This window comes from Triturus cristatus, chromosome 1_1, assembly GCF_964204655.1.
Source record: "Triturus cristatus chromosome 1_1, aTriCri1.1, whole genome shotgun sequence".
Taxonomy (NCBI): domain Eukaryota; kingdom Metazoa; phylum Chordata; class Amphibia; order Caudata; family Salamandridae; genus Triturus; species Triturus cristatus.
In genome coordinates, this window is record NC_140579.1 from 703,703,321 (window position 1) to 703,728,966 (window position 25,646).

Here is a 25,646-nt window from a genome sequence, read left to right on the forward strand (position 1 = left end):
CGAATCGGACGAAATCAGGAAGTGTCGGCCGCCATTTCGTGTGTTTCACACAGAAAAAAAAAAGGGAGATAACGTGAAAAGGGGGCAAGGAAGAGAGTTACAGACCCCCTAACATTTGAAAGGGGGTCAAAGAAGGACACAAAAGTACGAAAAAAACATTTATTAATTTAAAAAAAAAATTGCGGGGTACGCGTACGGTAAGCTTACCGTACGCGTACGGTAGACAAAAAAAATAAAAACAGAAATAAAATTCAGATTTAAGTGTTTAGATATTAGGGGGCTCTAAAAAGAGCCGTTGTGTTTATGAAGTGATTTTTTAGTGGTACCTACAAGTAAGTACCGATGCAGAGTCTAAGGTTCAAGAGGAAGACTCTGTTCCCTTCATCAGTGAAGTGTACACCATCTCCTCTATAAATGTCTTGCATGTTGTAACGCAAGTTGTTGTGGTAAATGGAACCCATACCATAGTCTCGGAGGAAAGCAGAAACAGATTTGTTGACGTGCTTTCTTGCTTTGTCAATCTGTGGACAAAAATGATTGGACCAGTTCCATTTTTGCCATTGGCATATGTTAGAATACGCAAAGGCAGTTTTAGGGAAAAGTGAAAACAGTTGTGCAAAGGTGTCCTTCATAAGCATTTCCAGACCTACCCCAGTCAAAGTGCCTAGGTCATTGCCACCACAGTGCACTATTATGAGGTCAGGGTGTTGGATTTGCATGAAGGATTTCACCAATGGCATCAATTGGTGCCACTTTAACCCTCTCTGGCCAATCCATTTAATGTCTACATTTGGCAAAGCAAGGTCTCTCACCATACCTGTTTTCTCTGCATACTTTTCACTCCAGAAGACATAGCTGTGCCCTACAATCCACACTGTGAACATCTTCAAAGGAGATCTGGATGCACTCAGGAGGTGTATTTCAGTAGAATGGGAAAAAGAAATGAAAGACAGTTTGGAAATGGAGGCATACATATTTTTTTTAAATAAAACGAACTCATTGGCTGTTTCACACCATTCTACACTAAAAACTAGGCTGTATGTGTAAATTTATAGAAGCATGTTTTGTATTGGTACAGAAAAATGTGTTACCAAAGAACATTACTATGGATTTGCTGTTAGGTTTGAAAAGTCAAGCACTCTTGCACTTTGAAAATGAAACATTGTGTGGTGAACTTCTGACCTGACTCCACACAGCAGTGTTCCATGAGCTGTTGCTATGGTAGCAGGCAGAAGTCAAGTTGGGGGAAGGGTACTAGGCAGAAGTCAAGTTGGGGGAAGGGTACTTTTGGAAAAGGGTTGGTTTTCAACCAATAGAAATGTGTGATTACATTTGAAAAAAAGGGGGAAGCACTGAGATTTGAAATTAACATGTATATGTGTGGAAAAAGAGAGGGAAACATTGCCATTATCTGGTTCTGCTGAGAGGAGAGAGGTGTACAGAACAGAGATCCTGGCTCTGATAATCTGCTTTTCTTTCACAACTAACTAATTTTAAAGGTGAGTTATGAGTTTGAGAGGGGATGTATGTGGTAAATTAAGAAATGAATAATAGAATTGGAATTCCTTTTGTTGAAGTTGTGTTTATCATTTTGTGTTTTGGGAGAAATTTAAATGTAAGGAACATGTAAAATATTATGGACTATGTTTTCACCATAAATTAATGTGTACTGGTATAAATGAGGAATACTGTTTTCTGCATAGAATCAGAAGATGACTCTGTGTGCAAAGATGAATTGTTGTCAGAGATTTATTGCGTATTACTCTGGTAATTTTAGATTTGCATTAGTAGGAAAGGGGCAGCTATTTTTCTGCAGAAGCAGACTCTTTGCACACACCCAGCTGCTTATCCTGTAGAAACATGCATAGTATTCACAACCGAATGGGGTTTGAGGTTGCAGTGAGTAATGCAAATACATTCAACATCACTAAGGCTGGTTGCCTTTGCTGGAGTGTAGTCATTCACCCAGGTTACACATGTTCCTGGACTCAAAAAGCTGTTTGGACATGTGCTGTTTTCAGAATCTGAAAAGTGGATTGAAAATGTGTCAGACTGTAAAATTACTTATCTCTTGCCAAAAAAAGAGTAGTAAGTGTGCTTTCAAATTGGCAAAAAAATTTCGTTTTCTGCCTAATATCAAACCATGACTCTGTGTGCAAAGAGGAATTGTTGACAGAGATTTATTGCGTATTACTCTGGTAATTTTACATTTGCATTAGTAGGAAAGGGGCAGCTATTTTTCTGCAGAAGCAGACTCTTAGCACACACCCAGCTGCTTACCCTGTAGAATCATGCATAGTATTCACAACCGAGTGGGGTTTGAGGTTGCAGTGAGTAATGCAAATACATTCAACATCACCAAGGCTGGTTGCCCTTGCTGGAGTGTAGTCATTCACCCAGGTTACACATGTTCCTGGTCTCAAAAAGCTGTTTGGACATGTGCTGTTTTCAGATTCTGAAAAGTGGATTGAAAATGTGTCAGACAGTAAAAGTACTTATCACTTGCCAAAAAAAGAGTAGTAAGTGTGCTTTCAAATTGGCAAAGAAATTTCGTTTTCTGCCTAATTTCTAACCATGACTCTGTGTGCAAAGAGGAATTGTTGACAGAGATTTATTGCGTATTACTCTGGTAATTTTAGATTTGCATTAGTAGGAAAGGGGCAGCTATTTTTCTGCAGAAGCAGACTCTTAGCACACACCCAGCTGCTTACCCTGTAGAATCATGCATAGTATTCACAACCGAGTGGGGTTTGAGGTTGCAGTGAGTAATGCAAATACATTCAGCATCACTAAGGCTGGTTGCCCTTGCTGGAGTGTAGTCATTCACCCAGGTTACACATGTTCCTGGTCTCAAAAACCTGTTTGGACATGTGCTGTTTTCAGAATCTGAAAAGTGGATTGAAAATGTGTCAGACTGTAAAAGTACTTATCACTTGCCAAAAAAAAAGTAGTAAGTGTGCTTTCAAATTGGCAAAGAAATTTCGTTTTCTGCCTAATATCAAACCATGACTCTATGTGCAAAGAGGAATTGTTGACAGATATTTATTGCGTATTACTCTGGTAATTTTACATTTGCATTAGTAGGAAAGGGGCAGCTATTTTTCTGCAGAAGCAGACTCTTAGCATACACCCAGCTGCTTATCCTGTAGAATCATGCATAGTATTCACAACCGAGTGGGGTTTGAGGTTGCAGTGAGTAATGCAAATACATTCAACATCACTAAGGCTGGTTGCCCTTGCTGGAGTGTAGTCATTCACCCAGGTTACACATGTTCCTGGTCTCAAAAAGCTGTTTGGACATGTGCTGTTTTCAGATTCTGAAAAGTGGATTGAAAATGTGTCAGACAGTAAAAGTACTTATCACTTGCCAAAAAATGAGTAGTAAGTGTGCTTTCAAATTGGCAAAGAAATTTCGTTTTCTGCCTAATTTCTAACCATGACTCTGTGTGCAAAGAGGAATTGTTGACAGAGATTTATTGCGTATTACTCTGGTAATTTTAGATTTGCATTAGTAGGAAAGGGGCAGCTATTTTTCTGCAGAAGCAGACTCTTAGCACACACCCAGCTGCTTACCCTGTAGAATCATGCATAGTATTCACAACCGAGTGGGGTTTGAGGTTGCAGTGAGTAATGCAAATACATTCAGCATCACTAAGGCTGGTTGCCCTTGCTGGAGTGTAGTCATTCACCCAGGTTACATTCACCAGGTAACATCTGTACAATTTAAATTTTGGAATTTTATTGGATTACCATTGGAAATTTAATCAAAAAAGAATTTTAAAATTATCATTTGGCCTAAAGGAAAGGCAACCAGATGTATTGTGGAGTTATTTGAGATATATTATTTTTGTGATTATGCTTCTGTAACAAAATTGTCAGACGGTATTTTTTAGAAATAGTTATTGTTATTAGATGATATTTTTTTTGAATATTTTGCATTTCTATAATGTTATGTTTAAGTGAGAAGAGATTCTGGGCTTTTTTAAAACAATCTTTGAGATTGTTATTTTTTTTTTGCCCGCTGTTAAGTGATGAATGCAATTGCTTTCACGATTTATAGTGAAATGCAATATATTCTGAAAACAGCAAAAAAATGGCAAAAAATTGTTTTGGGAAAATATGTAAATACCTGTACTGTATTATAAAATGTTTTATTAAATATTAATACTTTTTTCTTTTTTTTCAGATTGAGAAAGAACATTTTCGAAAAATAAAACCATTTTTTCAAGCAATTTCAATAAAATTTAAATTGATAATTAAATTTTTGGGTGGGTCAGGTAAGTCAGAAATTTGATGGTCCCTTTTTTCCACTTCTCCTCAAACAGATTTTCAGTATTTCGTTATTAATCCCTCAAGGACCTTGTAATGTGGTAATTGTTTTTTAGTGCTTTAAAAAAAAAAAAAAAAAAAATACGCTTATGGTAACAAAAAAAAAAAAGTTTTTAAGAAAAAATTAAAAAAAGTTGAGAGGTAAGGTTGGCTCTTAAAAGAGCCGTTGTGTTCATGCAGGGACAGAGGAAAGGAAGAATGGGAATATTAGCTGGTAGGACAAATGTGCTGGTCTATTCTGTTGTTAATTAGGGGAACACTGGTCTCCCCACGAACAATTAGACCATGGCAATTTGAGCACTGCATTGTAACCCTCGCAAATCGATGGTTAGTTTCCAGAGGACCAGAAAAAGGTGAATCTCCCCCCACAGATGAAGGGCTCAGCTGAGCTGCCGAAGATGGACTCGGCTGAGCTGCTGTGGATGTGCTTGGTCGACTTACTGAAGGGTTTCCTCCAGTATGTCGAGCATGTGTCCTAGGGTGTACATCCTCAAGGTGTCTTAACATAGTGTGATTCCCGAAGGAATTCTTCTTGTTAGGATTACCTCTAGAAAGTACACGCTGGCAAAGCTTGCAAGTCACTAAAGCAGCATTTACTTTTTTCTGGCCCTCAGGAAACGTAAAATACTCCCATATAAAAGAGCTCTTCTGTTTCCTCCTTCTCTGCCTGATGGTGGTGCTGTTAGCCTCACTCTCAGAAGAGGAGTGCTGGTCTGCCATCGTATCCCAAAGACAACTCAGCTCCTTCTCCTAAGGGATCACAAGCAGAAATGAGGGGAATGGGTGTGGTGTAGGAGAGTTCTAGAACTGAAAGTACTTTAAACCAATCAAAAGTTTTGTTTCTTGATCACATGACCCACCGTGCGCGTACGTTACGCTTACGGAGCGCTTACGGAGCGCTTACGGAGCGCTTACGGTAAAAGTACGCATGCGCGTATAAAAGACACGCGTACGCGCGCATGCGCATAACAGGCACGCCCCAACACTTCCGCGTAACGTACGCGTGTAACATATGCGCTTACGCGCCGCGTACGCAGTACGCACGTCTACGTAAATTGCGTAACCATACGCAAAAAGAGTAGAAATATTACGTACATTACGCAAAACGTACGCTTACCGTAAGCTTACCGTACGCGCACGTAAAAAAAAAAAAAAAAAATGGAAAAAAAGAATCACTATGTTTTACTAATATATCTCACCTGTTTGGTAAAAAAAAAAATGAGAAAAAATAATATATTGCAGAATTTTTAAAATTTAAGCATAGTGTTTAAAGTGAATATAAAGTAAAAATAAAAAGATGTAAAAAACCTTGCAAAAAAAAAAAAAAATCACACGTTTAATATAAGAATTTGTATTTAAAAAACCATACAAAATCAAAGAAAAAACCATGGGTTTCACACACGTTATAGGTAAGAATTAGCATTTAAAAAACCATACAAATTCACTGAAAAAACCATGGGTTTCACACACGTTATAGTTAGGAATTAGCATTTAAAAAACCTTGCAAATTCAGTGAAAAAACCATGGGTTTCACACACGTTATAGTTAGGAATTAGCATTTAAAAAACCTTGCAAATTCAGTGAAAAAACCATGGGTTTCACACACGTTATAGTTAGGAATTTGAATTTAAAAAACCTTGCAAATTCAGTGAAAAAACCATAGGTTTCACACACGTTATAGTTAGCTGGACATTTCACTCGTAAAAAACCAATGAAATTCCCCCGTTATAGTTAGTTAAGCTAACTATAACTCGCGCACCCGCAATCCACTGCTGATGACGTCACATATTACATCACTCATGACATGGTCAGTGACATCACTCATGACATCACTGATGACATCTCAAATGACATCACTGATGACATCATCCTTGTGACAGAGTGGCAGACCTCCTCTCACCCTAATATAACCTTTGAAACACACATTCAAAAATAGAGACTAAAATTTTCAAAAAAATGGACATACCAATACCAGTTACAACAACCTCTTGAGTAATTCTAAGATCCACATACACATCCACTCATTCACGAACAGTCCTGTACAGTCACTCATACATGTACTCACTCATCATATGTACTCATACACCTATACATCCTGCTACACAATGCCACTCATCCACAGAGTTACTGACACACATACTCACTCATGAAAATAAAGAATCAAACATAGATTTATTTGCATATACAGTTATACACACACCACCACACTTACTTCTACGGAAACTTACACATACTTAGTCTTTTAAACAATCACTTATAGAAACACATACTTATTCATACAGGAACTCTTTCAATCTCTCACTCTCACATATACTCCCTTATATACACCAATAGTCACATATACTAGTTTAAAACATATGTAGTTACTCATAAAGACACTATTGAGACAGTCATTCACTCACTAACACACCCATACACACACTCATCCACCCATACAGTCCTGCACACATGCTGTCTTCAACACATACAACCAGTGAGTCACTCATTCATGCACCTATGCACTACGTAATACCCCCCACCGAACCATGCAGACACTCAGACTGATACTCAAAAAACCACCTAATATCCTATATAAACACCCATGTAGCTACTCACCAACCCATGCAGCCACTTATACACAAAGTGAGAGACTGATACAGATAATTACATATTTAAACATTACTCAGTAAGCCATATATTCACTAAGATACACTTAATCAGTCAGTTATACAATCAATTTTTCAAAAACAAATCATCCATTTAGACACTTATATACCCATTTATTCTTCCATCGTCCGTGAGATATACATATATAAAACATATTTAATTTTCAGAAAAATACACATTCACTGGATGATGTCATCAGTGATGTCATTTGAGATGTCATCAGTGATGTCATGAGTGATGTCACTGACCATGTCATGAGTGATGTAATATGTGACGTTATCAGCAGTGGATTGCGGGTGCGCGAGTTATAGTTGGCTTAACTAACCATAACGGGGGAATTTCATTGGTTTTTTACGAGTGAAATGTCCAGCTAACTATAATGTGTGTGAAACCTATGGTTTTTTCACTGAATTTGCAAGGTTTTTTAAATGCTAATTCCTAACTATAACGTGTGTGAAACCCATGGTTTTTTCACTGAATATATATTCCTAATGGAGGGCTTTAAAAACATTTATCCTGCAAGCAATCGTGGGCATGTAACCCACTGGAGGGGATAAATGGTGCTTAAATAGACTACGCTGCCCAGAATGCAACAATATCGGCACACCGGAGGCCAATTAAGGTACTGTGCACTTAAGAATGCGAGGGGCGGCTAGTCATGCACGTAACTTTTTCCTGCTCACGAGGCCTCTGAAGAGATGGTGAAAGTCCATCGAAACGCGTCAGGCCACAGGATGTATTACGCAATCGGAAGCTGCCTGTTTCCCATATATAAGGATGTTTCCTTCTTCGCAGTATTGTGCGGCCTCAATTGCTGGGCAATTTTTGGGATATATATATATATATATATATATATATATATATATATATATATATATATATATGTATATATATATATATATACATATATATATTTTTATACATATACAGTCAGTCTGGAGGTAAAGAGATCTCTACTGAAGGGCCACCGGACACATGAAAATTGTGACCTCTAACTGTAATTAACTGCTGTCATAAAGAATCCATGAATACCAGTCTGCCATCTCATCCATCTGACTCGGATGATATTCTGCTCCAAAAGATATTTCTTGCTCTTGACAAAATGCCCACAATGCCCTGGCTATCTTCACTAGATGTCTCGATTTTGTACCCTGAAATGTACGTTTGCGACTAGTAAATGCGTTCGTACATCTGCCCCGAACCATGATGCAGATACAAGCTGATGGGCGCTGGTTTGAATACTGTATCGAAAAAAGCACTCCGATGCCTCTTGAGGGCTATATAAATGCAATTATATTAGCTATTTTGAACATAATTTTTTTTGTATTTCTCACAAACTAAATGAAGTAACCAAAGTTGAGAAAATTTTTAAACACTTTAAAAATAAACTTCCTGAATATGACTAACTTCGCACGCTCCCTAGCAATGTCAATGCTACTAATAGCACTATAGTCTATAGTCGTCTAATCGGGATGCAAACCACCCAAAATATCGATTGAGAAGCAAACATCAGATTAAAAATTATAAAAACACGTTGCACACATAAATGTGGCGTTGCTAACAAAATCCATTAGGTAGATTTGGTCCGGAAGTACAGATGTAGCCTAACATGAGCAGCAATTTCCCATGAGTATGCACAGGACACAGTGTGTCACATACTGCACTACAAACTTGCCTCCCTGTAGTAGACCTGTGACTGAACTATTTTTTTAACCCCCGTTTGCACTGGCCAACTACTGCAAAAGTGTATTTTTAGCCAATGCAAATGCAGTGGCAATTGGCATGTACTGAGGGGGGGGCGAGGGGGGAAAAACAACAACAACAAAAATAAACTAAAGTAAACGTACCTTCCTTTCTTCGCAGCGCGACGTTCTCCTCCCTCGGGTGTCTTCAGGAAGCTCCTGATGCAGGAAACTGCACTGCCCAATCTCGGGGCTGCTTTCACAGGATGAAAGCAACACCAGGATTAGATAGAGTAGGCTCTCCCAGCGCTCCTAAGAGCACTGGTGGCCTGCGCTTTCTCTAACCCAGCTGTCTAAGACAGCTAGGTTCAAGAACTTTAAAATGCGCATGTCTGGTTGGCCAGCACAAGACGGCCGGCCAAAGAAACATGCCCTTTTTAAAGCGCATAGCTCTCTGCTGCTGCCACTCTGCAGTGCTGGCACTGCCCTGTCCTGACACTTATTTCAGGACAGGTTGCAGAAAAATAAAAAGGTAATCAATTAACTTTTTACCATTTTATTTTTGAACTCTGGGGCTTGTTAGTCAACGCTCTTCTGCTCAAATGGAGGAGCCACCTATGTAAAGGTCCTTCTTGTGCTCATTGGTCTGCTCAAATGTGACTTTAGACAGGTCAGACAATGGAATTGCAGGTGCCAAACGAACCTGTCACCAATACAGAATTGTTCTGTCACTGGTGCAAAGAAAGTGTTCTGCTTTCCTTATTGTGTTTTGATACTATGTTAACATTGTTTACCCTGTCATACTACACAGCAGTACAAAAAAAACGAGTAAATGAAAAAAATGATAGGGTCAGTGCAAGGCAATTCTAGGCAGTTGCCTAGATCACTATCAGCTAGGAAACACAAACTTTTCATAAAAAAAGAAAAAAAATATGGCCCAATTGCCAATTCCTACCCTGGCCATATTCGATTTATGAGGTTTAACTCTGCCTGGTTATGTAACTTTGAACACACACCTATTAAGAATACAACAGAATGAATGGATGAGTCTTTTCACAACTTTTCTCTATGTATTTACAGGTCAAGTTTGTGAAGGAGCAAGGATTTGGAGGCAGCATGGTCTGGGCCATCGACCAGGATGACTTTGCGGGTACTTTCTGCAACAAGGGCCCGCACCCTCTTATAAACAAGCTCAAGGAATTCCTTGAAGGTAATGAGGACACAGGAGAAGGAGAAAAATCACAAAAGTGTTGAAAGTCCATGTTCAGTGTGATGCTTAAATCCCGGCGTAACAACAGTCCGCCATCGGAGGCTACAGCCACTGGCTGGTGTGAAGCAGAGAAGTGCATTGTACTGCCCGAAGGACTTGTGCCTCTCTTAGAGCCACAGTGGAGTACCTAGCAATAGTGGCCGGGTGTCCCATGGAATGGACGGGGTAAGAGTAGAGAGTCCATGAACCTTTGGGTTTGCCATATATCGCTGTCTGTTCTAGGTCTGCTGTGATGAATTATCCCCCGACGTCAGGCTGAATCCTGAATCTGGGGAATAACTTATGAAACAAGTTAATTTTCAGATACTGGAAAACCACTGATATGGTTTGTTGGTAAATTCTAACTTCTGATAGTGACCGGAAACCAGATGAAGAGGGTAGGACACTTCTGTCACTACCTCGGCATCCCTGGCAGGCAGAGACGTTTTAAGGCCTGGGCACAGTGGGCTCTGGTCCATGCCCCCCCGCCTTTCAGGCCCGCCCCTTCAAAGAGCCAGCTCTGATCTGCAGAGTCTTGCCCTGGTGACCTTGAATAATTCCTAAACATATTGTTTTAAATACCATTACCGTTAATTTATTTTAATGTAGTTGATGTGTGCGACTTTATTACAGACATTTTATAAAGGAATGTTGTTTTCATGTTTCATGTAATATTCATGAAAAAGTTTATTTTTGAAGGAAATAGGACCTGCTGTGTAACAATATTGAAAACACACATCACTATCCCTGAATAATAGATGTAAACACATTTAGAATTTGGACGAACGTGCCTGTGCACCAGTGCTTAATTTGTGCCGGTGCTTTCCGGTGCTAAGCACCGGCACCTATTTCTCAGGGCCGGGTCTATAGTATTTGTGAGCATAGTTATGCTCCAGAGGTGTGTGTTGCAGGTGCTTACTTTTTCATGGTGGAGTTTATGTCACTGCTTGAGGCTTGATCGGGGTCCGTCAGCTGCGGAGCAAGGAATGAAGTGGTGAGCAGGGCTGTGGTCGGAGGCACCTTCAAGGCTCTGCAGGGACAGGCAGGCCTTAGAGCAAATTGAACAGGCAGGCCTCGGCGCGAACGGAAGAGGCAGGTCTCAGCACAAAAATCGGCTTCCGGGGCACTCCTAGCAGCGCGAGAGCTGGTTGGTTGGTTGTCCCTATCCAAGACCCCGGCCACAAAGGAGGGCTACGCTTGACACAGCTCAGGGGTCCTGCGCTCCCTGACACCTTGCATACTTTAAATGCAAAACTTTCCTTCAGACAAACCATGCTCGGGGACAACAGGAGCGAGATCCCCCCTCCCCTCAAGCCTCCACCTCGGCTCTCTCTGGCCAGGACGTGGCTGTGTCAGTCCCCAGTGCTCTCGGTGTGTGTGGGGGGGGGGGGGTGCTGGGGTTTGTGTAACAAGGAGTGGGGTGAGAGGGGCGCCGGGGAATCTTACTTGTTTCCGTTTCTAGGCCATAACTTTGGGAAGGGCAGAGTAACGGGACATGCTAGCACAGCTGAGCGAGGCGCAGAGACCTGCCAAGAAGGGACGGGGTGTGAGGAGGGAAGAGAAGAAGTGGCGGGAGAGGAGACGATGATGAAAAGTAGAAAAATGGGGACGAGAGAGAAGAGAAAAGAAGAAGCGCAAACAAAACCGGAGGAAGGTGAAGCGCAGAGAGCGAGAGTGTGAGGAAAGAGAGAAAGAACACTAGATGGAACAGAAACGTACAGATACCTAGGAAGAGAAGGGGCAGGGGAAGCAAGAGGCAGGCAGCGACAGAGCCGGAGGAAAGGTATGAGTGCATGCATATTTATATTCAACTGTTAATGTATCGATTTGATAAAGTTTATGTGTAAATATCATCTGTGAATATAAGGTTTGTTTGTGTAAGGACTGTTGTATTGTGTTCGATTTTTGTTTTTTAAAATTCCAAATAAATCATAATCAAGTGATCTGTTATAATTATTTGGCATCGGGCTGTTAGGGGTATTGCCTTATAAACCCCACTGCGAATGGTGTCTTGTCACCTTCTTTTAAAGGATTTCATGGCAGACTGGATCTTTCAGTGCTCATGCCAAGTGATTTGTGCAGTCAGTGTGACAATGTTTGATTGTTGATAATGATATGTGTTGTCCGTTTCCTGGGTGTGGCCGGAGGTCTATCTACCAGGCTTATGCGCCAACTGGTGATCTGGTTTGTTTATTATCATACAAGTTTGCATATGTGTGTATTAACTTGATGATGTGGGTGCTGTTTGTGAACTTGGATATCCAACTGATGCCTTTCGTGGGCTGTGTTGTGTGGAGTTAAGGAGCTCTGTTTACACACATTCTGTTGTATGTTGGTGGGTCCTGATGGTGTGTGCAAGCGCTGTTGTGGGCACAGTAATATACATCTAAGTGGTACACCTGTGCAGTGCTGGAAGTGTGTTAGGTGTTCCATCTAATATTTTGTATTTTATGATGCTCTGCGCTATTTAGAGCTGTTGTGGGCACACTGACACCCGTGACTCTATGACATATGTATATCTGACCTGGTGTTTGTTTGCCCAGAGTTCTGTCTAACTCAATATAATATTTTGACTAATTAATAACATGGCGTTACTGAGCGAGGATTACCAGGTTGAAGACATTCCGCCCAACCAAGGCAGTAACCAGATGGAAAATAAACTATCTCCACCCCCCTTCCCACTTTGAACCAAAAGTTTCAGGGATGGGGAGTCGTATACAATATCTTCTTGTGCAAGGAATAAGATGCTTCCAAATTACTTTACCCTTTTACTGCCATGCGGTGAGTAGACCGATTAGGGCAGCGTTCTCATTATATCAGTTTAACAGCCTCTTTCATTATGCCGTGGCTCCTTTTATATCTGGCTCTGGATTCTTGCAAAGTTCTCACTTTGCCACCTTTCCACAGCACTGCATACAGGGACTAGAAGTAGGCGGGAAGCGCTAGTTCCTGGTTTGGAATGCCCCATGAGGCTGTGCACACCCATAAACTTGCATGTTAAAGTGTATTCACTAAGATTCAGCGAGCAACACTAAATTAACGCATTTCACTTAATTAAGGAGAGCAGAGGCTGCCAGAACAAGGACCACAGTTTATAATTTTGAGGTTAAGACATCTGTAATTGAATTCCTCCACACTCTTTACTAAGTTGGCTGGCCTGTCATTTTTTCAGAGTTTGCGTTATAATAATAAATTCCAGCGTATAAATCATTAAGGGCCCATATTATCTCTCCGTACATCCAGTGGTCTCTCTGTATATGTGTTAGCCTGTCTTCTGATCTATCAGACCATGCGTCAGCTTCATTGTATGTTTCTATGCCTCCAGGTCTGTGTCCTGGTCCGTGGTAGGTAGACCCTCCAAGACAGTGCATGCGCTGATGTAAGGCATATTGTGGGGTTTCTAAGACCATACATTAGCTTAGAGCCCTCCCATTGATTACAACTGATTGGATCTCCTGCCATTCTCTTTTGCCTGCTTCTTATTCGAAGGGTTTCCTTCTCTCACCTGTGTCTGCCCCTCCCAAGAGCACTGCCAATTTACTTGCGTCCTTCCCAGTGCTTAATTTGTGCCGGTGGTGTCCCACAAGAAAGCCTAGGGTCTCGAGTTGGGTAGAGCCAACCCAGGTCCACCCTTCTTTTCAAAACATTTCAGGAACAGAGGAAGGCAAACTCTGAAAAGGAAAGCTTACAGCGATTCCATCTCAAACACCGCAGGGTTTGGTAACTGCCCCCTCCCAATGAGTCTGGTGATAATTATACATCTAGGGATTTCTGGAGGAAAGGAAGTAAGTAAATCAACAGAACGTATAAAGATCACCCCCTCTCTATGCTCCTTCTTTAAGGTTCAGTCCAAAATGCGAGAAGCACATAACTCCATATCCCCTTAGTCCTCTCCTAGTGGTCGGAGCAGGGTCACAGGAAAGCTACACCAGAACTGTGGAGGGGGCAGGGGAAGAAGGGGCTGTCCCTCAGTATCTGCTTTTCTTCCCCCATTCACACCTCACTCCTTTTCTTCTCTCCATTTTTCCTTCACTTTCTGCCCTACGTCCACGTTTCCTCTTAATGGCCGCCTCCCCTCAATAACTGCTTTTCATTTTACACCTTTCCATCTTTCATTTACACTCTCCTTTCATGCGATCCCCGCTGTCTGCTCTTCTTCCCTTGCCTTTTACTCTTTCCACTTTTCATTCTCATCATGTTTCACTCCAATCTTGCATTCCCAATTTCCTGCTTTCCCCACTTCTTTTCACATTCTTTGTCTACCTTTGTATCTTTGTATCTATCCTTGCCTTCAGACTTCTCCTTCTTCCTCCCTTTCCCTTTTATGTTTTTCCTTCTCGTACATATCTTTATATCCACTCCAGGAATCTGTGTTTGATCTCAGGGTCATACATTTAAATCTTGGTGTGGTCACTCAGTCTTTCATCTTTCTGGGGTCGATAAAATGAGTGCCATTGAGCTGGATAGCAACATTTTGAATTTGGTGTCAAGGCCAGCTCTGGTGAATATGTGCTTTACAAACATACATGGTGTGTTAAGGACACATAAATGTATTTTAATCTTTTGTTTTTCAATTTCTTTGCAATATTATACTGTCATTATTCCCTCTGTCCCTGCTTCATCCAGTACCTTTCAAACTCGCATACATTCCCTTGACCTCCTTTCTTTCCTCCGTCCCATCTTTTTCCTTTTTCTCTTCCTCCGCCCCTCCATCCATACCTCCTTTCTTCTTTCCATTCTTGCTTCCATACATCCTCATTCATTCCCCATCCTTCCTCCCTTGGTGCACTTTTTCCTCCATTTATTCCTTACTTTCTTTTTTTCCCTTCTCCTTCCTGCACCCCATTCTTTAATTTCTTCCTTTCTTATCCTCAAACCTTCCTTCTGCTCTTCTTCCTTTCTTCTTTCTATTTATCGATTACACATTGTTCACTTCTTTTCTCGCACTATTTCTTAATTTCTTCCTTTCACTTTTTCTTATTTTCTCCTTCTTTCATCCATCACTTATTTGTTTCCTCACTCCAGTACCCCCCTTCGCGCCTGCATTTGTTGCTGCCTTCTTTAATGTATTCCTTCCTTCATCCCTTCCTTTCTTTTGAACAGTGCAGTAGAAGCACATTCTCTTTAGTTTGCAAAACTGCTTCATGTACTCAAATGACCTTTCCTAAAGCTCCATTTTGAGTTTTATATACATTCTCTAATTTGAGTTCATTTTTAAGTTGTTGTCATAGGCTTCCTAAATGTTATATTATGTTATGTAATATTGATTTGTATAGTGAACTAATCACTCAAGAGGGTATCCAGGTGCTTGGGCAGGTATGTAGGTGTGAGGCCCCCGAGGTAGCGCTGATGTGTTGAGGCTTATGGTTATGGGCGGAGCCAATTCATTAAGTGGGTGGTGGAAGTGACAAATGATAGAATAGGTAAAATAAATAAATAAAACTACTTACAAACAACTCAGCGATGCGGTGATCGCAAGGTAAGTGGTTTTATTTATTTATTTGACCAATTCCGTCATCTGTCACTTCCACCCCACAGCCCCATCGCGCTCACCTGCATGGGGCGCGACTGCGTATTTTTGCAACACACAGCTAAATGTAAATACCTTTAAATGAACTGTATTCGTTCAGCAGTTAGGAAAGCAAAAATAAAACATTTTTTTTGTAACTCTGAAGTGTGCTGCAAACAGAGATTTAATAGGATCAACACAAATCAAAACAATTACTTAGCGATGCACAAACAATAAATATTCACAGAAATCAGGATTCCACACATTTTCCAGTGGCCCTGGCTATAAAGCTTCAGTACAGCATACATGACATACGCCACATTTCAGACCTTTTGTTTTCCTGCTCTTCAGAGATACTATTACTATGTAAGATTATTCCACGCTAAAACAATGAATCAATTAAAGCATGACATCTGAGCCAAATCAAGGGTGGAAGTCTGTTTTATGATAATACATCAACACATAGAAGAGTTGCAAAGGAAGCGGCTTCAATTTGTGATATTTAGTTGAACTATTGAGTTCTCATTAATAATGTCATACAAGATAAGATATTTTTTACTGACTATCTAGTTCAGGATAAAAGCAAGTTCATCATTTTGGGAGAATGTTCCTGTTTGCAATTCTTTCTGATTTATGTGCTTTGTGATTAACCCTATCCAGCTAATGGTCTTTTGAAATAAGCTCTTGATGTTTTCCATTTTTGCTAGTTTTAGTGCATTTACATGTTTGAGCCTGTTTCAAATCTCTGTTTATTAACATGCTGCAGCCTCCACTTCCCAATAAAGAATGGTTAACAACTGTATGACAGGCTTTGCTTGGCAGTGAAAGGTCATGGTATGTCGCTTGCTTTGAGGTTGCAGCGAGATAATATGTGTATGATGTCATTACTGGTAGCCATTTTGGTGAAATGATACTAGTCATATTAATATAACCAAAATTCTCCAAATTCTGGAAACACGTTTGTTGTAATCAGTAATATGTCGCTGGTGAAATTGCTGTAGCACCCATTGCTTGCTATACATCATGTGACTAGGACTGTTTCACATATATCTGTAAATATAAAAAAAACCAGACTGATTCCTGAGTGGTTGAGGAAGAGCTTGTTCTACATTTAAGGAGAGAGCTTGCTTGGGAACCTCTTACTTCTGGCACACAACCAGTTCTCAGTTACTCGGTGTCAAGTGAAAGAGCAATCTTCACTAAAATCATTGAGTGGAAACATCACTGGAGAGGGCCATCCCTACTAGCAGAGCTTGAGTCTGTTGCTTACACTGGAAACAGTTACCACCAGGTTAATACATTTACTGCTCATCACATAAATGGAAGTTGAGCTTGATGAGATGTTTGTGCTGGAAACAACTCCAGCTCACAGATACACTCAGAAACTGTCCGTCCTCCGGGCTGGTTAATGTAACTTTGGGGCTCATTACGATGGCAAAACGATCGCCACCGCCGGGCCAGCACTGGCTATCGTTCCGCCATCGCAATGAGATTTACCCTCTGCCAAATTAGGATGGCGGTGGGTATCGCGGCGGACGCAAAGTCCGTCCGTCACTTTACCGCCAGGGGCAATCGTAATGATTGCCTGGCGGGCGGAGCAGGGCCACTAATATGGTGGCGGTGCCTAGCAGGCACCATCCAACATATTAGGATGTGGGAAATGAAAGGCCTTTCAATGGCAGCATCACCGCCATGGAAAGGCTGGTGGGGATTGGGTCCAGGGGCCCCTTGGCACTTGGGGTTACCTATGGTACCCCCCTACATTTCGCTGCGTGTGGTGCCTGCCATGTGGTGCAGTGAAATGCTAGACATGCGATTTTAACATCGCGGCAGGTGCTGCTGTCAGCAGCACCCGCCGCCATGTTAAATTGCAGAATGCGACCGCCATGGTGGTGGTCGCATCCTAATTTGTGGTGCAGGACCGCGGGGATGGCGGCCAGACTCAGGTCTGCCCGCCATCCTAATGAGCCCCTTAGTCCATGGCTATATCCTGGGCAGAGAGATTGGCAATAAAAACATTCCATAACTGCAATGAATCTTATCTAGTCAGTCTTTTCTTCCATTTTCTTGCAGCACCTGAAATCTCACACCCATATCCTGATGACACCACTACTCCAACCACCTCACCGACAGAAAGCACGACCACTGCGCCAGTCAACCAAGGCTTTTGCTCTGGGAAAGTTGATGGTTTCTATGCCGATCCAGAAGACCCTTCCAGGTTCTACCAATGTGATGGTGGCAGAACATACCCTATGAAGTGTGCTAATGGGTTGGTGTTTGACACAAGCTGGTCTTGCTGTAATTGGCCGCCCAGGAGAGAAACCTTGGAAACTTGATTTATGGGTCTTTGAAGCAAAGATGCTGTAGAAATCATGTGCAAATAAATTCAATTTATCAGTGAAGTCTATCTAAAGTTCATAACTCATTGGTTTACTCCAGACCACGTTTTTTTCACAAACAGCAGATAAGTCTAAATATCTATCAGGACAGGAATATTCCTAGTTTGGGCATTTTTTACATGTACCTGTAGGACTCTATTCTGCTCACATCCACAGTCATGTATAGTTTTCATTTGCCTTTAGGATCAGTTGATCCAGTTATTTGTATTGGCGAACATACACATGCAATATATAGTGTAGTATACTTAAAGTTGATAAGTACTGCCAAACCTTCCTCCCCAGATGCCTTATTTCAATTTAGTATGTCAGGAGGGCATGGAGGGTGGAGAAGAGAGGACTACATCATCATCAAAGCAGCATTACCATTTCATGTTCAGGAAAGAGGCAGTGGCGCTTAGTAGTAATATGGCTGAATGCAGTAGTGGCCATAGGGTAGTGCACTACTAAGCTATAAAAACATGTACAACTTCAAGATTTATCAAAAGTATAGTCAGGGGTTAGAATGCAGAAGATACAAAATAAAGTAAAAGAGGCAGGGCACAGCAGCAAGACTTGTTCTAACCTTGAGGGGGTCACGGATTCAAGACCCTGGTCACTTCTCTCTCTTTAGAAGTTCATTCCAATGGAAGCTACTGACTCCACAGGGGCAGTGTATATTTAAAAGTGAAGGCACGTGCTGGCATCTCAAGCTAATAATAATGTGTGCCACCTTAAAAAATCACAACTCATACTAACTATTGGAGGCACACCTCTGGTCATTTCTACACTGGGGTGGAGGGAAAGCACCAACTAGCCTGTAGAATGTGTATTAGAGAGACACTGTGAAGCCAACTACCCCTTAGTATCTTCCATTGTTGGGCTGCTCCCATGACAATACAATTCAATTCAATTGAATGTATTTATTATGATTTGGAACTCAGAAGAGTTCCACATAAAAACATATACAATTTATCAATGTACCCATCACTTAAAAATGGAAAATTCTATTCTATTCTATTTTCATATAAAGGACAGTTTGTCAGTACATGATAATTACGCAAGATCCGTTCAAATGCAAAGATTTCACGGCTAGACTAATCAAATGAAGCACTCTGGTTTTTAGACGACTTCAACTGTGCATTTGCTAAAATACGTTTATAAAGAGATTGCTATGAGATTCTAAAAAAACTTAGTATATATGCAATAACTAACAGCAACAAAAAAGAGGACTAAAGTGCAAATGCTCAAGTATCAAAATCTTATGATAATAAATAATTTGACAATCAAAAAAGGAAGGAACAGTTGGCCATAAAGATGTGCACTGGAACATGCAGAGGCAATACATTCAAAGCAGGGGAAAACTATTTCTGGTCAGATATGGGAACATTTCCCATCAATCCTTTGTTTCATGAAAGTATCTTGGCTCTATGCAGGTGCCTTGGGCCCTATTGCAAGCAAAGTAACTGGAGCCTTAACTAGGGTGACATCTCAGTCTGTCAGCTGCCCCCAACCCTCCTGAAACTCCTTTGAGTGTGCATCTGCCATATCAAAACTCACTACCATTTTCATGCACACACTAGTGTATGTCCACTCCTTGCACTGCCCTTATGCCTTATGTAAGTAAAAGCCATAACTCTAATATGCATTACCAAAGCCAATAGGTTTGGCCCTTGAAAGGTGCAGGCACACAGACATCACATGCACACACTGCTGCCCTCACATAGCTGCACTCACACAGGCAAATGCCATATTCTGCTCTTACACAGGCACACTTTTCAACCTGTAGATCACTTACTGTGCACTCACAAAAGACAACGTTCATCCTTCGTTCACGCAGCCACGCCTCACAGTGCACTCACACAATATGGTGACTAGCCTGCACACTCATAAACACACTGGTCTCACACAGGTACACCACTCAGTAGGTAGGAGTAGAGTTCGGGTCGAGGGTAGCATAGGAGGCATATGTATATCTGGTGCATTCCTGCCAAGTATCACGTATCAGGGTTTAGACTAACACATTTTGGTGTGGTGTTGGCATCACTGGACTAAAATGCATTTGTGATGCATTATAGTGCCACCCTGAAATCCCCACAATGACGCATGCTGAACGAGAAGCTGCAGAGCAGCAAGCATGCGTGCATGTGATTGCACTCTCTGGGCTGCCTGAGAGCCTGCTGATAGTGTTTAGGAATACATTGTGTCCTCTTTATACTGACATGGACAAGTTGCAAAGTAACAACTACTCACATTATTGGCACATGGCAACCGGAGCTTTAATCAATTCGAGTCCAGCCGCCTTGCCTGTTGCTGTTTTCCATCAAGGCACCACCCCACAATGGCCACGTGGTGTGCTTATTGGCCCCCTTAGGCACTGAAGCGGCACGCAGCAACTTTCATTTGTAATTGCCATGTGTTGTAATATGCTAATTTTGTGTTATGTCATTTCTGACATCTCTGTGAGGTGATGGGGTTCTAGAGTGCCAACTCATCATGAGCTGGTTGTAGGAATGTTGGGAGTTAGAGAGAGATGAATCTGCTGGCAGTTGGATGGCTGAGCTGTAATACCTACATCTTCAATTAAAGAAACTGATTCATCTACAAATGATCTCTGGATCCTTATTCATCCCTCCTAAGTGTACTTTTTAACACTGGCGACAAGGATGGGATTCTACAGCTCAACTCCAGACAACAGCATGAAGTGTTAATCAAGAAACGGTTTTCATCCTCACTGCATTGCTGAACATTCAAGTAAGACTTTCTTTATACTTATTTTGATGTCTGACCCACCTCGTCTGGCAACATCAGCATTCCACATCAAACACCATACAACCCATCGTAACGCTTCTGTTCTGAACGCTAACTGACTTCACTACTATCTGTTGTAATCATATTGCAAGCAAGTGTTTCTACGTGGGACATATTTCAGTTCAGGAAGATATGGTGTAGGAACACAGGTCTTTCGTTTTGACTTATTTTGGATGTAACTTCGTAAAATTTGCTGGTCCGGTTTCTCAAACGATTTAAATTTGTGACTTACAGTTTTTTTTTCTTGCTCGCGCTCTTCCTCGAGCACAATTCCAGTTCTCGTGCAGCATTGTTCTGACGTACTCTGCATACGAGTGAATCGCCATTGTTAACAGCAGCGTCACTCACCCGCAGCAATCCTGGAACGCATCTCACATAAGGTCACAGCGTAAGCAGCGTCTCCTTCTGAGCTTGTTGGAACGCATATAACGTCACAGCGTCACAGCTTCCTGGAACGCATTGTCTCCTTCCGAGTTGGTTCCTTGGCAACGGCAATGCAGCGTCTTCTTCCGAGCTTGTTGGAACGCATCTAACGTCACAGCGTCACAGCTTCCTGGAACTCATTTGAACAGTGTAAGCAGTGTAAACAGCGTCTCCTTCCGAGTTGGTTCCTTGGCAACGGCAAAGCAGAAACGCTACGCCTCTCAGCCTAGGACGCACCTTCACTCTCGGTGGTTTTCCAGACGACTGTATTGACTGATTTGTACGCCACACGGTGAAAACGTTTCCTCAACAATTACAGAGCAACGCTGACACGCACAGCTATCTACCAGTAAGTGCAGTTTACATTTCTATGGCGTGTCCTTTTGCCAAATTACGCTGACACGCACAGCTTCTGAGAGAAGTTTAAAAAAAAAATTACTTTAATGTGCTCATTACATAGCAGAGTTGTGGACCACTTCGTGGGATCATCTTTCTGATACTCTTAATACAACGCTGATACGCACAGCTATTTACCTGTAGGTACAATTAAATTGTTACTGCGTGTCATTGTGCTAAATTATGCTGACACGCACAGCTTCTAGGATTGGTGAACGTTATCACTTAGATATGCATCACTCATTCCAGTAAGTACAATTACAATTGGTACTGCGTGTCAATTTGTCAGATTACGCTGGCACGCACAGCTCAATACACTTTGCTGACACACGTTTCTTGACACAAATGTTTTTTTGTTGTAAATTAAGTTTGATTAATACTATGTCTGTACAGTTTGTTCCCAGGTTCATACTAAGACGAGCTTAATTGATACCTATGATATTAGCATTTGGTGAGATTTGAGTGGCTACATAGGTTAAGAATATCAATAATTTTTATCTTCAAAGTTTCTGAGTCATGCAAAATGTTACGGCTGCACCGTTTTTCTTACAATCTCCAGGTGATCCACCTATTAAGTGGTCTAAGTGGAAAAAGGTATTTGAGCGTTATGCTCGGGTATGCGGTACCTCTCTCAGTATTGAGAGGAAAACGGCTCTGCTAATGCACTGTCTTGGATCTGAGGGTCAAGATGTCTTCGATCATCTGCCTGACGTTCCAAGCAGTGCTGCAGCGGGTTTGAATGAATTTGAACAATGCATATATAAGCTTGACACTCATTACCTACCTAAAGTTAGTACTATTTTGGAACGCTATCACTTTGGAAGGCGGATGCAGAAAGAAGGTGAAAGCATAGAAAATTATGTAACAGATCTCAGACGTTTAGCCTCCACTTGCAAATTTGATATCCTGATTGAAGAAAGGATAAGAGATCAATTTATGCTTGGTTGCATCTCGGAGAAAGTGAGAGATGAACTGTGGCTAAAAGATGAACCATCTCTTGATGAAGTCTTAGTAATAGCTAAAAGAATAGAACACTCACTAGCGTGTGTTAAGGAAATAAAAAAGGATCTCGACAAGGTAGTTTCTGATGTTACAGTGGTTAATACTAATATGTCCCACAAACCTACTGAGTCTGTAGGGAAATCCCTGAATAAGGACAAGTCAAGTACTAAGTCTCCAGCTCAATTCAAAAAGAGTGGTAAGTGTTACAGGTGTAACAGCACAACTCACTGGGCGAATGATAAGTCTTGTCCTGCCCTAAATACTATATGTTCTTTCTGTAAAAAAAAGGGTCATATGGTGAGTGCATGTAGAATCAAGGCTTCTAAAAGCGCAATAAATGAAGTTTCTCAAGAAAATACAACAGATCTACATGATTTTGAATGTGGACAAATTATAGTTCAGGTTGGAAGTGATGGACCTTTGGATTTTATACTAGTAGAAGGTCATAGAACAAAAGTGTTATTTGATTCAGGAGCTAAGATTACAATTGTTTCTAATAAATTCTTTAATGACAATTTGAGCTCCAAAGTAAAACTCTTGAAACCTGACATTCGTCCCACCGCATATGGTGGTGATCCCATTGAATTGAAAGGGTACTTTGTGGGATTAATTGAATTTGAGGATCGTTTTACCTCCGGGAAGATCTATGTTTCTAAAAAGGGGGATAGTATTATTAGCTGGTGGCACCAAAAAGACTTGGGTGTCATGTTAGATCCCAATAGTATACCTCCCATCATTATCAAAGATAGGAATGTCATTAAGTCAATAGACAACACATCCTTACTGTCACAGCTTATGACAGAATATCCCCTGGTCTTTGGTGAAAAGTTGGGTTGTCTTAAGGGCTACTGCCATAGAATAAAATTGATCCCAGGTTTGGTTCCGGTTTCTAGCAAGGTGCGGAATGTTCCTTTTACTGTCAAAGAAGATATGCTCAAAGAGATTGACAAACTTAAATCTCAGGGAATCATTGAAGAAGTTGAAGGGACATCTTGGTTGGCTCCAGTCGTAGCTGCTAGAAAACCGGATGGGTCTCTGAGGTTGTGTGTGGACCTTAGACAGCTTAACAGTGTGTACTGGTAGATAAATATCCCCTTCCAAACATTTCTGAACTATTGAGCATGGTAGCAGGAGCGAAAATATTTAGTACAATCGATCTGACGTCCGCATATCATCAAATTTTACTTGATGAATCTTCTAGAGATTTGACTGCGTTTGTTACGCCTTTTGGGACGTTCAGATTTATAAGGCTTCCATTTGGCCTGGTTTCTGCCGCTTCAGTGTTTCAACGAGTCATGGAGAAGGTTTTGGTTGATGTTCCGGGAATTTGTGTATATCAAGATGATATATTGGTGTATGGATCTGATGTAGTGGAGCATGGGAAAAGAGTGAGGCAAGTGCTTAGTAGACTTACTGCTCACAATCTGACTATTAAGCGGGAAAAGTGTAAGTTTGGTTTGGAAAAGATTGACTACTTGGGACATACCATAAGTGCTGATGGGGTTGTTCCAAAAGCTGAGCTGGTAAACACTATTAAAGATCTGATGGCTCCCACATCTAAGGAAGAACTAATGCGCTTCCTCAGCATGGCTGAATACTACAATAAATTTATAAAGAATTGTGCAGATGTAACATATCACATAAGGAACCTTCTAAAAAAGGGTGAGAAATTTTGTTGGGATTCGGGGAAGGAATCCTGATACGTTTCTAGAACCTCCTTGGGTGAACAAATTTCTGTCGACCAAGGGTGGGGTTAAGGATTCTATTTCCTGGAAAGACAAGGAAGATTCTATGTGTCTCAAGAGTAAAGAAAACTATGATATGCGACATGCTGTCAAAGTGACAAAAGTGTTAGTTGGCGACATGGTTAGGATTAAAAAACCTGGGTTTTGTGTTGCTGGTGCTAAATTTTCCAAACCTATTAAAGTGATAAAAGTTTTTAATAATGCAATAAGAACTGCTGATCACAGAGTGTGGAATTTGAGTCGGGTAGCTTTGTGTAAAAGAAATGAGGAAGTGTTTTTTTCTCAAGACTTGCCAACAAAGAAAGCAGTTCCTCAAGAGGAAATAAGACCTACCAGAGTTTCACGACCTACCAGAGTTTCACGCACACCTTCTTATTTGAAGGATTATGTTGTATAATGTTATGTTGTTTGTTGTGTTTTCAATGTAAAATGTAAGGAGGGAGATATGTTGTAATATGCTAATTTTGTGTTATGTCATTTCTGACATCTCTGTGAGGTGATGGGGTTCTAGAGTGCCAACTCATCATGAGCTGGTTGTAGGAATGTTGGGAGTTAGAGAGAGATGAATCTGCTGGCAGTTGGATGGCTGAGCTGTAATACCTACATCTTCAATTAAAGAAACTGATTCATCTACAAATGATCTCTGGATCCTTATTCATCCCTCCTAAGTGTACTTTTTAACACCATGCCTGCCGACAGAATGCCACCTCCTTAGTAAATGAAAAACCCCTAAGTGCTGCTTTGTGGAGGAGGTCTTGTGCGTGATCAGCACCAGGCAAGATGCTTTACAAGTGCTGCACTCTTCCCCTTGATGAGCCACGCCCCACAGGCAGACTAGCTGCTGCCCAGATGAAGCCCAGATGAAAACAATACTTGTCCTTCACATGTGTTGGGGCGGTGGGGGCCACATGCATTTGTATCTGGTGTCTTTGAAGGGCACTGTTGACCAGTGTGTGGACTGCACCCGCATCACTGTTGGTGTCGCCCGATAGCAAAGTCAAGAGAGGCTGACTGAGGTGCAGAGCAGCCCAACTATCAGCATGACACCAGCACGACCATTGAGTCCAGCAGCATTGAGGCAATTAGCAGAGAAGATCAGTCCCCCGCTGCTAGAGACCACTACAGCTGAGACACAGCATTTTCTAGCAGTTGGCAAGTTGCTACTAGTCCACATAGGGCAAACACTGGCTAGAGAGTGATCATGATGTCTGATTGGAGACTAATGTGCTGTATCTCTATGGAAGTTTGGATTTAATGGTCAGTCTTGTGCAGGGACGTAGCTTCCATTGGTGCAGCCCAGGGTGCAGCCCAGGGGCCTGAGGTACCCATGACTGAACCCTGATTATTATTATATTTCATAATGCAATCTGCAGCCAGCAGACCCATTACCATACTTGCACTAGAGTCAATGACCCTCTGGCTTTGCTACTGGCCTTGTGGTAAGTGTATGTTTTGTCCATTGTACTGCAAGCAAGAGCT

The 25,646-nt window shown here is 41.4% G+C and overlaps 1 pseudogene; it reads left to right on the forward strand.

The window, feature by feature from the left end:
• LOC146870907 (acidic mammalian chitinase-like) overlaps positions 1–17,822 on the forward strand; it is a 206,756-nt pseudogene extending 188,934 nt beyond the window's left edge.
• The last annotated feature ends 7,824 nt before the right edge of the window (positions 17,823–25,646 follow it).